Below are 14,969 nucleotides of genomic sequence, written 5' to 3'. Positions count from 1 at the left end.
TGTATGATATATCTTCTTTATGTATGATATATCTTCTTTATGTATGATATATCTTCTTTATGTATTGAATTGTAAACTTTATATGTAACTTGCTAAAATTACTTGCTAGGGTATTGAATTGTAATCTTATGTGTCACTTGCTAGGGTATTGAATTGTAATCTTATGTGTCACTTGCTAAAGTTTTGTTCATAAGTACTGTGTTCACACAGATGTAACCATTTTTAATATCTATGTTTTGTAACACTAATCAATGTGCCCTATGAGTGGATCTCGTGTGGCTCTAACATGAGTCAGCTTTAGATAAGGATGGATGTGGCGCTAAACCAATTAACCATAATGGTAAAGGGGTGGTGCCCACGTCCTCCGTCACTAAACTAAACTACTAAGATTGTTACCAAAAGAGGCTTTTGTCTTTTCTTTTCTTTTTTTTTTTCTTTTTTTTTTCTTTTTTTTTTTTTTGTCTGAATTCTCGTGTATTTCACTTTATTAAATATGCAGAGTGGTAAATACTCATGAGCATTAATTTTTCGTCTAGACTTTTCTTTAGCAAATAACAATGTTTACACCACCCTGCTAAAAATGCCCCGTAGAAACCCATAAAATTTTTTTACGGGGAATTGGCCTACGGGTACCCGTACAGCTCTGTGGGTACCCATAGGCCAAATCCCCGTAAAAACCCACAGACAGAAACCCGTACAACTGTACGGGTACCCGTAGGCCAAATCCCCGTAAAAACCCATAGAAAGAAACCCGTACGGTTGTACGGGTACCCGTAGGCCAAATCCCCGTAAAAACACATAGAAAGAAACCCGTACGGTTGTACGGGTACCCGTAGGCCAAATACCCGTAAAAACCCATAAAAAGAAATCTGTACGTTTGTACGGGTACCCATAGGCCAAATACCCGTAAAAACCCATAGAAAGAAACCTGCACGGCTGTATAGGTACCTGTAGGCGAAATACCCGTAAAAAACCTGTAAACAGAAACCCGTACGACTGTACGGTTACGAGTAGGCCAAATCTCTGTAGAACTGTAGGCACTATAAACAAAATCCCAGTAAAAACCCATAGCCAAAAATCAAAACTTTATATGCATATCCATCCATTGCCCAAATTTCCATTAAAAAAATGGATATTCCGTAGGTCTATGCCTTGTAAAAACCAGTAAACAAAAGCATGTACACCTATACAGGCACCCATACGCCAAATCCTGTAAAAACCACTACACAAAAATCCACAGACCAATAAAGGTACCTCTTGGAAAAATCGCTGCACAAAACCCATAAACAGAACCAATAGCATTATACCATAGTGGAGTATCCATACATAGAATTGTACATAGAAGAGGGTATCCATATACAGAATCCCTATAATCCTATAATCCCTGTAAATCAAATTTCCATAAAAACATAAACCAGCAGAAGTACATAATTAGCACTGATGAAATGTACAGAACTAAATTGCGGAGAAAGCATGTAAAGTAATTTTAAATAAAACTCAATGCGAATAAATAAAAATTTAAAATATCTAGAAGCCTACGAGCCCGTCCTTCTTCATGCACGTCAATATCTATAAACATATTACAAAATATTTGTATAAATTCTCTTTACAAAATTTTAAACTACCTTTATATAATTCTGAAAATAAAATGAATAGAAAGATAATAACCAAAGTCATGATTCACAACCATCGAATGATATATGTACGTATATATATGTAAGAAAAATAAGGAATATGCAAAAGATTAAATTAGCAGCGTAAAATTAATTTTCCTTCTCTATTCTAAAAACAGTAATCTTTCTGCACTGCATCATTTGGAGATTAATTCATGTCATATGACTCTTACATAATTTGATGTTGTAAAAGAAACTAAAACTCAAACAGCCAATAGTAATTTTACAGCAGTATTAACTATCAAAGACGAGTAAAAATGCATCGAGAACAAAAATTAACTCGGTCTGAATTAAGATTTCACCCTTAATGTAACGCATTTGCTTTTTACGCTTTGTATTAGCTGGATTGCAGTCTGTCTGCTCCTTGTTTCTTACTACACATTTATCAAAAATGTTAATTTTGGGAATAGGCATAAATAATGTGCCAACTTGTTTGTGGCTGCAACATATTTGCTGAAAGAAAAGTTAAATTAAATCTACCTCTACTGCCAAATTTCTTATTCATTGTGGATTGGAGTTTCAACATCTCTAAGCCATCAAAATTCTTGCTGTTCATTACGGATTCAGCTGCTTGTATTCGACTACAGAATCTATTACATATATATATAATATCATTTCATTTGATGGTTGCGAATCATTACTTTGACTGTATATATATTATTGATTTCATTATAAATGTATACATATAGTACTGTACCTCACTGCATATATTTGTATTTCAGTTCTTTAATTGGGAAATTAGACAATTGTATTTAATCACATCAGCTTGTTTAACAATTTGATACCTAATGAGAAATGTATTGCCAAAGGATGGTACTTTCTAGCATCTGCTTAAATTTTAAGTTACCTACAATGCACTAAACCAAATTAAAAAACAAAACTAGAAGAAACCCAAATTTTCAGAAAGAGAAACATTATTAACAAGCAAGCAAAAAGAATACGGGACTTGCAAATTAGAAACTTAACATAGAGTTCAAATTTAGCATACTTGCTATCCCCTTAAAGCTCACTTACCAATGATAGTAACACCCTGCAGCTTATTATGACATGCATACACATAGATGCTTTGCGTGGAAGAAAGGATTAATCCATGAATATAATGTAGTGAAGAAATAATAATATACAAACACTGTGTCGACCCCTTATTACAATACTTTGAATGTTACCTGTATCTCTCAAAAGATAAATGAAACATACATGAAGATAACATATAATAAATTTAATAGTACCCAAAATACAATAAATTATATTGTAACAAAATGAATTTTAAAAAATTTACAAGTTTCAACAAATACCAATTCTCAACGCACAGTTCGGGAATTAAGAAAATATCTTATAGCGTATAATGTTTTATTCCGTATCTCACTTTTAGTGCTATATAATCTTCCACAGATTTTATATAAATAAAATCTATAACATAATGGGTATTTATAGTATATGTAGTTCTTGATGTAAAAAAGATAAACTTTCGTACTGTAAAAATTCCATCTATGTGAATAAGTATGAATATACTCATATACACATAATTATACTAAATAACTAATTTAATGAAACTAAATTCCTATAGAAAAATGGGGAAAGTGTAGAATCGCCCACTGCTTGGTGTGTTTTTAAGAATTGCACATACTCGGTATCCATGTACACATCGACCTATTTTCACTTAAAAAAAAATCTCAGAATTGCACAAAAATGCCATTGTGCACTCCTTTACTTTATTCATGTACACATCAACCTATTTTTCACTTTAAAAGTCAAAAGAAAATTGACAAAAATCCAATTCCTTTTACTTTTGTACAAAGTGCCAAATAAATAAGTGGGCGATTCTGCACTTTACCCGAAAAAATATATAAAAATACTATTTACCTATATATATTAATAATTTATTATTACACAAGGTTTTTCATATATCATCTCAAGGGAACATAAATTTAATTAAAGCGATGCATTATTGGAATAAATTTGAGTTAGTGTTTTAGGTGCAAGTTATTTAGATTTCTATTGTAGAAAGAATACTTGAAATAATGTATAGAAATATTATTTTGAACCATAAAAATTCTCAATAGTAAAATTTAAAGTACTGAAAAGGTAGCTATTGTTTTTGACAGTAGATTATATAATATAAAAATACCTCATGCTGAGCATTTTCTGAAATTACAATGCTAAATGAAATTGATATAGTGCAGTATTTAGCAATAATAACTTTTTGTAAACAAATGTGGCTATATTCGCTTAATTGTAATAACAGTAATTTTAACTGCATTTGTATAAGGCTGTACAGAATATTTATTTATATGAGTTTTCATCCGCAGAGAACAACAGGATTCCCTGTGGAAATGATTCCGAAAATAATGTTTAAATATTACTCTAACTATATTTTAAAGCAATGCTATAACAGTGCCCTTATAAGACTCATGATCCGAAAAGCTTTGGTTTTAAATGTCTCGTAAAAACTTTCAATTACTTCTGCAAAATTCATACCCACGTAAAAATTACTACACCGAAGTCAATTGATTATACAGCAAAACGTTCCTAAAACAATCAACTCCACAATTCGAGATAATGCGAGTTTCCTGTAGCCTGACAAAACTATGAATGATTTTTAAGTCCTGTTATTTAATTATTGTCCTGACAAATGTGCCATTATCAGAGGTGGTCATTTAAAAAAATAACCACTATATGAGGTTTCAACTAAATGTAATTTTTTTCAAATAAATAATTCACTTTTTATACTCCCAAGACTAGTACATTTAATATTACATAAATCTTATTCACAAATCTATTTCTATTTCAAAAGCAATTTATGAAAAACACATTTGAAATTTTCTTCATCAAACTAATAATAATGAAAATTAAAGTATGCATAAAAATGATTATATGTGTTTTAACAAAATAGCACAAAATATTTAATGTAAAAATGTGGTTCTAGTCTCATACTTGTAAAAAAAAATAGACCAAAAAGAAAAAACAATGTAAGCTACTATGATCATCTAAATTTTCACATAATTTTAGTAGTGGAAAAAAGATTCCTTAAGCTTGTATGTCTTGTCTACCCCATTCAATAAGTAATAAACACATTAAATACTTCAATGTTTATTTCATTAATAAAACTTACCTTTTTTGCTCGCGAAATATAATTAGTACATTTTTTAAAACATAAAAAAACATTCTTTTTGCTCGGCCACATCACATTAGTCGAAAAATTCAAAATTGAATCATGCAAGATCATTTTTAAGTAAGGTATGCTCAAATTTATTAGTACATAATATTCAAATGATAAAGCATCTACATGAACAAGCTTTAAAAAAGTATTCTAAACTGTAATAAAAAAAATAAATTTTCCAAAATACAGTTTCAGTAGAATGCAAAAACTACATTTCTGCATCTGCACACTGAAACAAATTATCAAGCCTGAAATTATCACTTTTCAGTCTTTAAGCACATTGTTTTTCAGGATAAAAGTAAAGATGGAAAATCAATTTCACGCTCAGAAACTCCATTTCACAACTAGTTAGTTATCAGCAACGTTCTCTCAAACATTAGACACGATTACACGTGCATGGCTTTAGTGGTATATTCATGGTCAGTGCTGGTATTTTATTATTTATTACTAATTTCTAAACAGTAAAACATAGTAAAATTTGTAATACAGTAAATCCTAGTAAATAATATATTGCATTACTACAACCACGAAGAAAATAACACCACCATCGCACAACAATAACTAGCGCGGCGCCATATTGCTTGTTTGGGAAACTTCTGAGAGTGGAGGGAGGGGAATTTTTTTTCTCACGTCAGCATTAACAGGGAGAAAAGTTTTGCGATTGTGAATGAACTTGTTCGCGTTAAAGAGATGTTGGTTGATACCGGTGTTTATTTGTAATAGCAGAAATGTAAGTGCTTATGTGTGTGTATTCAGAGAACCAACTCGTAGAAAAAACCACCTCCCTAAGACGACCGCCTCTGAAAAAACCAGTATTTCTGAAAACATAAGTATACTTTGGTATTGAATATTCCCTCTGTAAGGCGACCATTCACAAAGAAAATTCTGCAAGTGTGTCTGGTCGCCTTAGAGAGATTCGTTCCGTAGATGCAACCTCCCTAAGACGACCACCTCTAAAAGATAAACGTATCTCTGAGAACGTGAGTATATATTGGTATTGAGCATCACCTCTCTAAGGCGACCACTTGCAAAGATGAATTTTTATTTGCGATTGGTCGCCTTGGAGAGACCTCGTTGTGTGTGGTGTATATGATTACTGTTATTGTTTCCGAAAAAAAATTAAATAAAAAAATAGCACATTTAGTAAAAACCCTCTCTAAAACGACCACCTACGTTTACAGGTTACTCTGGTAGTCTTAAAGAGATCATATTTTCATTCTGTTAATTTTATTGTTTACAAGAAGTATATTAACGTCAGATAAAAAAATAGCACAAACCCATATAAACCAACAGAAGATTTATTATTATATTGATACCAGTAAGAAAACCAGCAAAAGTCAATATAAACCTATACAAACCAGTATAAAGTTCTGCCATTGAATGTTGGTTGTATGGGTGTCAATTGATACCAGTAAGAAAAACCCACAGAGATCAATAGAAACCAGTAAAAGTCAATAGAGACCATCAAAAATTCTATAGGTACCAGTAGAAAGTTTTACTGGTTTCTATGGGTCATTTTGAAACCAGTAAAAAAAACCCACAGAGACCAACAGAAACCAGTAAAAGTCAATAAAAACCCATAAAATCTTATGGGTACCCATAAAAAGTTTTACTGGTTTCTATGGGGCATTTTTAGTAGGGCACACATTACGCAATCATAAAATTCAATAGCAAAATTACAAAATATTTAAAAACAACATATCTTTAAAATTCCCAATGGATTCCTAGGGCTTGCCGTACATTTTGTTTTATATTCACTATATTATTTAATTAAATAGCTGCTCGCGCGGCTTTAAAATTGCCTAGTTTGTTTCTCAGTAACTTTCCATAATATATCTGAAAGTTGAATATCTTAAGCTTTACCGAATGGTAACACGCTAGAGCATGGAAAATCAAAGAATTTCATTTTCGGCAGTGGCAGTCCATTGCTTTTAAATAGTTAGTTAATTAAACTGATCTTACATTTTTTTCGAATAGCAACAGTATGGCATACTGGAGATAAAAATTAAGGTGATAGACCTTGGAAAAATTATATGGCAAACCGTGTTGCCCCTTCGCAAAAAAAAAATATGAACTAAACAAAAAATTTGAAATTCAAAATTCCGGCTTCGAGCTGCACTAATTTGGATGGAATTTGAATTTTTTCCACAGTGCAAGGAACATACGTCTAATGAGTTTATCGTTTTTGCCTCATGAATCCTACAATTATGCTTAATGTTTCGTCCATCTTTAAACCATCCATATCACGGGACAAATAGGCGCTATGGCTACCGACATTTCACAAAACTTCCCGAATTCCCTATACTACCATCCTGGTTGTAGCGTTATTAAAATTCACTTTCAGTTCGTGAGACAAAATATTGTTGTTTTCATTCAAAGGAAAGTTTGAACATGGTAGACAAAATATTCTATAACAACTTTTATTTTTATGTAAAAATATTTTAGTTTTGAGATAAAACTGACACATGAACCTAAGTTGTCAAAAGAAAGATTAATTTATCAAAGTTTTATTCGAAACTAGACCTCGTCGAATTTTTTTTTAAAACTATGAATACAATCAATCAATGCCGAATATAGTAGCAGCTTTCTTAGTACAAATATATTAATTTGTTTTTTCTTCTCTTAAACCTGGTGATAGTAAAAAAAAGTCAATGTAATATTTTTATTTAACAGCATGAAATTTGTACCAAATATCAGAAAAAGTGCAGGGGAGGGAAAAACTTTCTTAATGCTGAACAACTTAATTGGAGATCCCTTTTATATTTAAAACATCTACGTATTTTTATATAGCAAACTGCTGAATTATAAAAAAAATGATCTTTTAAGCTTTAAAAGTACTAAAAAGTTGATTTCGTAATTTGGAAAGATGTTTACATTAATGTTTAGTTAAATAATCCTGTATAACAAGCATATCCTTAAAAATATTTATTCTTTTGCCTTGACATAAATGTTTCTAGCTAGATTTAAAATTCTGCTCCTGAGCTTTATTGCTTGAGCTTCTCTTTTAGGAATATCTCATGAAATACATTAAACCCAAACTTGTTTTTAATCTTTTTTATTTTCTCAGAAGAGCTGAAGCCGCCAGCTGAAGCAAATTCAATTAACTAACAATTAATCCTAAAAAATCTTTTAGCTTTTTTAACTAGGTTTATCCTTTCAGAAGTCTTCCATCTGGTCACGGATGAGAAGGCTTAACGTAATGTCAAAAAGAGCTGACAGAAGCTCCACCATCTGCAAAAGACATGACATAACCATGTCCTATTTTCACTTATTCTATAGAATTCGTGGCACTTGTTTGTTTATTATTGATGCTGTTTGTTATGCTCTAGCTGACATCATTTGTAACCCTGTCATGCAATCTCATTTTCGATCTTTTTCTCATCTAAGCTTTCGTTTGCTTGGTTATCGATGGCTACTCGAGAAATGAAATAAAAAGTTCGATAGATCATCCTTGATTTATTTGAAGGCGCTGATTTTTAAAAGAAACAAAAAAACAAATGAAGGCAGAAGTATTATTTCCAGTGAAAACTAGAGAAGAGTCAAAACAGTAAATTAAAGTTAGTTATTGTATGCAATATTCAATAATCTTACTTGAAATTTTCATAATAAATGCATTTTGAATGCATATTTTCCTTGTACCTGGATATCTACAAATACAATAGATATCCATTGTCTCTTAGATTATAGTATCCATAATATAAATCCAACAAATAAAACATACATATAAATATACTTTTAGTTATACAGTTTTTTTGTAATGAAGTTTTAAAAAAATCTCGCCATTTTTGATCGAACTACCAACTTTATTAGTCAAACTTACAGAATAACTGAAAAATATTTTAAGCGAGTGAATCTTAAAGCAGGGATATTTTACTCTAGAGGTTACTTTACATTTCTTACTGGTCTTATGTTGGGAGCGTAGGAACGCAAATACGTTACAGTGTTAATGTCTGTGAATTTGATGGATAAGCGAAATCGAAACTCATCAGCCAGAGCATTTCATAAGTGAAATAGTAAATGCTTATTTTGGTCTTAAAAGAAACAGCATATTTATTTTTACAATTTCCATTCTTATTTGGAACATGTTACTTATTTTTTACATAAAAATATAACAAACATTTAAGAAATAAAGCTTACGCAACGCTTATCAAGGAACACTCTCAAAACATTACATCATGTTGCCACTTAGGAAATCTTAATAATTATATAGAAACATTAAATTATGTTCCACTGCAACTCCGTCCCTCATGGGAACGTTTCAAGGAAAAGTTTTTTTAAATGTTTTTTTCATAATTCTATGAATCTTTCAAGACAAAATTTTCAGTTTAAATCCATTAAAATTGCTTATAAGACAAAAAGTTCAACCATACCTGTAACAAATACAATTATATACCAGACCAAATGAGTAAAAGTGCCTTTCAATGACTAAAATAAGTCAAAGCACTTTAAATAAACATATAAAATTAAATATTATGATATTAGAAAAATTTAAACAATACAATTTTAAACTTTCTAGAATACATATTTTTAGTTGTGAGATGTTTGGATACAATGACTTAAGGGGGCTCATACACCTTAAACCCCTTATGATCTTCCAATATGTGACTGCTGGAAGAATTGAGATATTTTATTTATTTTAAAAGCAATTACTTCCAACTTTTTACAGCTGACTACATAATATAGCTGCTTTGGGAACTAGTAACCAGAAAGTTTGTGTTGCCACAAATATTTTTGTAATTTAATCCGCTTTGTGACAAAATGTTTCGTCATATTTCCACCTTTCGCGCATGATATTTAAAACATGGCTAATGCTACATACTTAAAATTTGATGGAATTCTTTATCTGGGCACTATCTTCTAACTGAACCAAATTTATATTGATTATTTTAATATTAAAACATTTTATGCACGAAAACATTACAGATTTTTTTAATAAAATACATTTTATAAACTCATTTTCAAATAAAATGAAAATTTAACATGAAATTCTTAGAATTTTTGGTTCACAATAGTTTCCAAATGTTATAAAAGCTACATATTAAATATAGAATCAAATTATGCAACAGAATGTCTTACACTGTGCGTTCAAGGTGGAAACATGACGAAAACGTTTGTCACAAAGCGGATTAAATTATAAAAATATTTGTGGTAACACATAATTTCTGATTACTATTTCAGAAAGCAGCTAAATTATATAGTCAGCTGTAAAAAGTTGGAAGTAATTTTAAAATAAATAAATTATTCCAATTCTTGCAACAGTCACATATTCGAAGATCTTATGGGTTTTCAGGTGTATGAAACCCCTTAAATTGTCAATATTTTGATGGTGCTTTCCATTTCTATGTGCAACTTCAAAGTAAAAGGTTGTAAGATCAAAGGTCATCGCTAAAGTCTAGGATTAGTCCCAGTGGTTTTATCCAACTAAAGGATTATGATCAGTCTCAATAATGAGCTTGAGATCCAATGAGGTCCATCTAGGTAGAATTTTAAATTTTGTATTGCAAAGACAATGACAGCACACTTCCTTTCGGTTGTACTGTACATCTGTTCAGTAGGTGAAATGTTTTGCTAAGACATATTATTGGATGTTCTTCACCTTTAGAATTTATCTGTGATGATAACGCCAATACGAATATTCGAAGCGTCGCACTGAACGTTAAATGGCTGAGAAAAGTTTGGATTGTATAAGATTGGATTTTCTTTTAACCGTTTCTTGAGTTCATGAAAAGCGTTTTGGCAATCATCAGTCCAATTTATGGTTGGTTTCCAACATTTTCCTATTAACAAATCCCTCAGTGGTGCAGAAATCACAAAAAGTTCAAAAATATGCCTTCGATGATATCCCGCAAATCCTAAAATTGACCGAATTTGTGTTTTAGTGGTAGGTTTATGGAAGTCCTTTATGGCTTGGGTTTTTACTTCTGCTGGTCGTCTTTAACCGTGTCCTACTACATGACTGAGATATTTGACCCAAATTGACATTTCGAAGGCTTAACATGCAGTTTAAAAATTTTAATCTTCTCCAAAATAATTTATATGGCCTTCAAATGTTTTTCCCCGGTTTGCGAGAGTACAGCGACATTGTCAATATAGGGTACAGCAAATTATTAACATTTTCGAAATAATCCTCTCATCAAACGGTTAAAATCATGTGATGGTAACCTTTTAAGGGTTTAATTGTCACAAAAGCAGCCTTACGCTGGCTCTTTTAGTTAGTGGGCTCTGCCAGTAACCTCGAGTAAGATCTAAAACAGTTATGTATATGGCAGTTGACATTTTTTCTGCTAAATGTTTTATCTGATATTATGACCAAACAAGACAATTTAAATATTTGCCTACAAGGTAAGACGAAGCAGATATATAAAATGTGGCAAGAGATCAAGCGTTTAAAAGAACTAAAATTTTTCAAACACGGACATATCTTCAGAACACTTCCCAGAACTAGCAAAAATGTTGAATGAGGGAAAATATTAAAATAAAACATTCGATGAATATGTATGTTTTTTGGAGATTTTAATAGATTGAAAGATTTTCAGATTTTGACGAGCACACTTCTGCTATGAACCTAGCATTTGAACCACATTTAGTAGATATATTCAAAGCTTCTACGGAAGTACAAAAAGTTATTTGAGCTGCTGGAAGACTAAATTCTCAAATCTCTTTTTAAAGCAATAAAGAATCCCGCAGAAACCTGGAAAAATGCTGTTGAATATACATACCTACCTGAGCATGCACACTGTTTACTTTCCTGCTTTGCAAGTTTGTACTGCTGTGAGTCAACATTTTCTCTCATGATAAAAATTAAATTTAGTTCAATAACGCAAATTACACATGCTTATTTTATGGATTTATTAAGGCTGCGCTTTCCGAAGCTTGATTTCCAAATATTCAATTACTTTCAGGATAGAACCAAATGCAAATATCCCACTAAATTAATTTTTCCATCGGATTTTTAACATTTATTATACGTACTGTTGCTATGTTAGTTTTTTTATAACTTAATATTTTTACTTTTTTATTGTTTTTCTTTATAATGTAATAAATTTATTGAAACATACTTCTAATTTATTATTTTTATTTAAATCAGTATTTCAATATTTAGTTGTTTATTAAAAATTATTAAAGATTAATATTACAATAAACTACAGCTTCGCTGCCAGCCATCGTCTGGCTTTTAAATGTACCAGAAAAACGGTTGAAGGGAACACCAAACGTTAAGTTTAAAAACTGCGTAGAATTTTACTCTGCAGAACAACTTCATAAAAAATGTTATTACGTATAACAAAATTACAATGAAATAAGCAATATATCTTAACACAAATATTAATTATCCTAATAAATAAATTAATCAACTTCCCTTTACAAAATCTTAAGAAATTTGTTTCCTAAAAAAATCACTCAAAACTTTTCAATAATTTAAAATACAGTGAAATGAGCAATAAATAACATAAAAGAATACAAAAAATTCTGAAAAGCAAAGTATAATTAATAATATTTTATCTTATATTTTCAAGAGAAAAAAATTACAATGAAATAAGCTATATCCCTTAATACAAATATTAATTATCCTAATAAAAAAAATTAACCAACTTTCCGTTGAAGAAAAAACATTATGCAAAATCTTTCAATATCTTACAAACTGTGAAATAAGCAAAAAATAACATGAAAGCAACTCAAAAAACATAAAATTCTGCGCAGAATTTTACTCTGCAGAACAACTTTATCAAAAAAAAAAAATCAATAAAAATGTATTAAGTGACTGGTCTTTACTTAATATGTTTCACAAACAATAATCAATCAACAAATGGACTGTATTCCTTTACTTTTATTTCATTACACTAATTATAAATAAAATGTCAGCGATGCGAAATAATTGATACAAAATAAGCGAGCCATTCTACATGGCTGTCACAAACACAATTCTATCAATCAATTATCTTGTTACCACACATAAAGTTCAAAACTAAAGGAAGAAAAACAAAAGGAATTTACGCTGTTTGCAACAATAAAATGAAGCAAACGATACTCACATAAACATCCTGGCCCTCGTTGAAATCCCAAGGGATTTCAACAGTTGGAGCATTTTGAAACTTCTTAGTCAGTAATAAAAGATAAACATAAGAAAAATAATACAAAATATTATATGCGAAGCAGTTCATAGTTTTTAGTCTGAATCGGAAGAGGACACAATTTCACGACTGGTCGTTTTATGACACCATCACCAGTTTTAATACTAACAACTCTGACTCTTTGATCTGAGCCCGGATGAATAGCAATTATTCTCCCTAACATCCATTTAAGAGGCGGAAGGTTGTCTCCTTTGATGAGGACTAAGTCATTGACTTCTAAATTGTTTTGACTTTTTTGGCATTTAGGTCTTTGCTGAAGCTGAGACAGGTATTCTCGACTCCATCTTTTCCAGAAGTGCTGAAAAATAAACTGTCTCACATGCCATCTGTCAATGTCATTGAAGGAACTATAATTTAGGTCTGGTTCAGGTATGGCAGTTAAAGACGTTCCTATTAGGAAATGACCAGGTGTTAATGCAGTTAAATCATTTGGATCAGCCGATGTTGGACACAATGGCCTAGAGTTGAGAAGAGCCTCAACCTGCGCTATCAAGGTCTGAAATTCCGGATAGGTCAGCACAGTATCACCAACAGTCCTTTTTATATGTAATTTCATTGACTTTACTGCCGATTCCCATAGTCCACCAAAATGGGGAGATGATGGCGGGTTGAATATACATTTTATTTTCTCTAAAGACAAAAATTTGTGAATTTCTTGATTTTGCTTACATTGCAAAAAACATTTTCTGATTTCTTTGTCTGCACCTTTAAAGTTAGTACCGAAGTCACTATAAATGTCAAATGATTTCCCTCTTCTTGCAATAAATCGTTTCAATGCACTTAAAAATACCTTTGTTGACAAATCTTCTGCCACTTCAAGATGTACTGCCTTGATTACAAAACACACAAATAAGCAAACGTAATATTTAAATGATTTTTGTCCACGTCCTGCACGATGTTTAATCATGAACGGTCCAGAAAAATCTATTCCAGTTCGATGAAATGGTCGCGATTGTGTTACTCTAGATTCCGGTAGATCAGCCATTATTTGACTTGCAGTTTTAGCTCTAAGTTTGCAACACGTGATACAAGATCTTACTACTTTTCGGATAGCAGATCTAGCAGCTATGATCCAAAATTGCTGTCTAATTAAAGATAGAAGTTCCGGTGCTGCATGCAGATATTTGACATGAAAGTGTCTAATTATGATTTCTGTCAGATTGTGTTTTGAAGGTAATAAGATTGGATGTTTTTCATTTTCTGATAGTTGCGGATTTTTCAGTCTTCCTCCTACACATAACACTTTGTTGTCATCTAAAATTGGACACAAGCTAAGGAGGTTGCTGTTTGTAGGTAAGTCCTTTCCCAACTCCAGACATTGAATTTCTTTAAAAAAGTGAAATCGCTGTATTATTCGGACAATACACAAAGTTGCAGCTCGAATTTCATTACTAGATAAAAAAGACGTATTTCTTTCTAGATATGCTACTTTAGAATTCGATATGAATCTTAATATCCAAGCAAATATGCATTGTAACTTTGGAAATGAAGATATATTTGATATAATAGCAAGTTTCTGTACAGGTTCAGAAACTACAAATGAGACTGTTTTACGTGCATCTGGTAATGCCTCTTCATCTATAAGAATATTTTTAGCCAAGTCAATCTCACTGCACTTTAACCAAGAAGCACCATTCCACCACAATTGATGAGATAATAGTTCTGCAGGAAATAACCCACGTGAAGCACAATCAGCTGGATTTTCTTTTCCATCAACATGACTCCAGTTCTGAGGTGGTAAGATGGATTGTATTTCAGAAACTGTATTGGATACGAATACTTGCCATTTTTTAGGATCTGACCTTAGCCATGACAACACGATTTGTGAATCACTCCAAGCTAGCACTAAATCAAAATTTATAACTAATGCAGCTTTTACAGACTGAATCAAGCGTGCCAATAACACTGCTGCACATAATTCCAGTCTTGGAATCGTAATAGATTTTAATGGTGCTACACGAGTTTTAGCTGTTACAAGTTTAACATTAATGTCAGAGTTATTGCAAG

This window comes from Stegodyphus dumicola, chromosome 5 (genome assembly GCF_044657685.1).
Source record: "Stegodyphus dumicola isolate Sdum_Otavi_A_Nest chromosome 5, ASM4465768v1".
Classification (NCBI taxonomy): Eukaryota; Metazoa; Arthropoda; class Arachnida; order Araneae; family Eresidae; genus Stegodyphus; species Stegodyphus dumicola.
The sequence above is the reverse complement of the archived record's forward strand: the minus strand, read 5'-3'. Positions refer to the sequence as shown.